The sequence below is a fragment of the Hyla sarda genome, unplaced genomic scaffold, assembly GCF_029499605.1.
Source record: "Hyla sarda isolate aHylSar1 unplaced genomic scaffold, aHylSar1.hap1 scaffold_68, whole genome shotgun sequence".
Lineage (NCBI taxonomy): Eukaryota > Metazoa > Chordata > Amphibia > Anura > Hylidae > Hyla > Hyla sarda.
The window spans coordinates 509,781-512,727 of NW_026610697.1; the positions used below are offsets into that span (position 1 = coordinate 509,781).

General features: G+C 43.9%; 1 long non-coding RNA gene across 2 annotated transcripts; it reads right to left on the reverse strand.

The window, feature by feature from the left end:
• Positions 1-848: 848 nt before the first annotated feature.
• On the reverse strand, positions 849-2,424 carry LOC130343435 (uncharacterized). 2 transcript variants are annotated; one of them, XR_008882765.1, is made up of 4 exons: positions 2,165-2,424; positions 1,931-2,047; positions 1,463-1,579; positions 849-1,306 (listed from the first exon to the last, which is right to left on the reverse strand). It is a non-coding gene; the product is annotated as an uncharacterized LOC130343435 (long non-coding RNA). The 2 variants fall into 2 exon arrangements; XR_008882764.1 differs by lacking the exon at positions 2,165-2,424 and having other exon boundaries at positions 851-1,306; positions 1,931-2,075.
• Between the last annotated feature and the right edge of the window lie 523 nt (positions 2,425-2,947).

A 2,947-nucleotide genomic window follows, 5' to 3' on the forward strand; every position in this document is an offset into this window, starting at 1 on the left:
TTACCATCATACTGTTGCTGACCTAATCCTGTATACTACAGAGCTTAAAGGGGTACTTTGCTACTTCTTATCCCCTATACACAGGATAGATCGTTTCTGATTGCAAGGGGTCCGACCACAGAAACCCCTCACAATTTCCTGCATGTCGCTCTCCTAGCGCATTCATCTCTATGGAAGAGCCAGAGATACACGAGCGCTGTAGATAACCCCGCTTCATGTACAAAGGGAGCCAGGGCGCTGTGCAGGATCCCCTCAGGACCAGACACTTATCCCCTTTCCTGTGGATAGGGGATAAGGAGTAAAATAGCAGAGCACTCCTTTAACAAGCTCGTTTTGAATCTAAGAGCCGGGATAAAAAGGATTTTTTTTTTCTAAACAAATGTTTCCGTTTTTGGGAGGTGGTTGTTTATACATGTTTTTTCACTATTTTCCCAGTTCCACACATCTTCCCAGGGTACAAAGCGCCAATTAGCAGATAGTGAAATTCTTTAGTTACAGGAAATGTAACTTATTAAGAACACGACCTTGAGGAGACTGAGAACGAGAAGAAGGAGATAAGAAAGAAAGAGAATAAAACAATAATAAAGGAGAACTCTAGTGCAACCTTTCACTAACTACAACTCACAGCATGCCCTGATACAACCTTTCACTAACTACAACTCCCAGCATGCCCTGATACAACCTTTCACTAACTACAACTCACAGCATGCCCTGCTACAACCTTTCACTAACTACAACTCACAGCATGCCCTGATACAACCTTTCACTAACTACAACTCACAGCATGCCCTGATACAACCTTTCACTAACTACAACTCACAGCATGCCCTGCTACAACCTTTCACTAACTACAACTCACAGCATGCCCTGATACAACCTTTCACTAACTACAACTCACAGCATGCCCTGCTACAACCATTCACTAACTACAACTCACAGCATGCCCTGATACAACCTTTCACTAACTACAACTCACAGCATGCCCTGATACAACCTTTCACTAACTACAACTCACAGCATGCCCTGATACCACCTTTCACTAACTACAACTCACAGCATGCCCTGATACAACCTTTCACTAACTACAACTCACAGCATGCCCTGATACAACCTTTCACTAACTACAACTCACAGCATGCCCTGATACAACCTTTCACTAACTACAACTCACAGCATGCCCTGATACAACCTTTCACTAACTACAACTCACAGCATGCCCTGATACAACCTTTCACTAACTACAACTCACAGCATGCCCTGCTACAACCTTTCACTAACTACAACTCACAGCATGCCCTGATACCACCTTTCACTAACTACAACTCACAGCATGCCCTGCTACAACCTTTCACTAACTACAACTCACAGCATGCCCTGATACAGCCTTTCACTAACTACAACTCACAGCATGCCCTGATACAACCTTTCACTAACTACAACTCACAGCATGCCCTGCTACAACCATTCACTAACTACAACTCACAGCATGCCCTGATACAACCTTTCACTAACTACAACTCACAGCATGCCCTGATACAACCTTTCACTAACTACAACTCACAGCATGCCCTGATACAACCTTTCACTAACTACAACTCACAGCATGCCCTGCTACAACCTTTCACTAACTACAACTCACAGCATGCCCTGATACCACCTTTCACTAACTACAACTCACAGCATGCCCTGCTACAACCTTTCACTAACTACAACTCACAGCATGCCCTGATACAGCCTTTCACTAACTACAACTCACAGCATGCCCTGATACAACCTTTCACTAACTACAACTCCCAGCATGCCCTGATACAACCTTTCACTAACTACAACTCCCAGCATGCCCTGATACAACCTTTCACTAACTACAACTCACAGCATGCCCTGATACCACCTTTCACTAACTACAACTCACAGCATGCCCTGCTACAACCTTTCACTAACTACAACTCACAGCATGCCCTGATACAACCTTTCACTAACTACAACTCACAGCATGCCCTGATACCACCTTTCACTAACTACAACTCACAGCATGCCCTGATACAACCTTTCACTAACTACAACTCACAGCATGCCCTGATCCAACCTTTCACTAACTACAACTCCCAGCATGCCCTGATACAACCTTTCACTAACTACAACTCACAGCATGCCCTGATCCAACCTTTCACTAACTACAACTCACAGCATGCCCTGATACAACCTTTCACTAACTACAACTCACAGCATGCCCTGATACCACCTTTCACTAACTACAACTCACAGCATGCCCTGATACAACCTTTCACTAACTACAACTCACAGCATGCCCTGATACAACCTTTCACTAACTACAACTCACAGCATGCCCTGATACAACCTTTCACTAACTACAACTCACAGCATGCCCTGATACCACCTTTCACTAACTACAACTCCCAGCATGCCCTGATACAACCTTTCACTAACTACAACTCCCAGCATGCCCTGATACCACCTTTCACTAACTACAACTCCCAGCATGCCCTGATACAACCTTTCACTAACTACAACTCCCAGCATGCCCTGATACAACCTTTCACTAACTACAACTCCCAGCATGCCCTGATACTACCTTTCACTAACTACAACTCACAGCATGCCCTGCTACAACCTTTCACTAACTACAACTCACAGCATGCCCTGATACAACCTTTCACTAACTACAACTCCCAGCATGCCCTGCTACAACCTTTCAATATATATATGTGCAAACAGGGACCTGGGTAACTAGTCCTGAGACCCACCCCAAGGAATAGTTCCCCAGGTAGCGGCAGCATTTTTTATTATGATTACAGGTTCCCTTTAACTTTAAGTAAATATATTAAAATATACTTAATTAAAAGACAATAAACAACTTGAATTGCAAAAAAAAGAGAGAGAAACAAAGTGCCCCCTCCCACATAGAGAGGTAACAGCAGATCTTCAC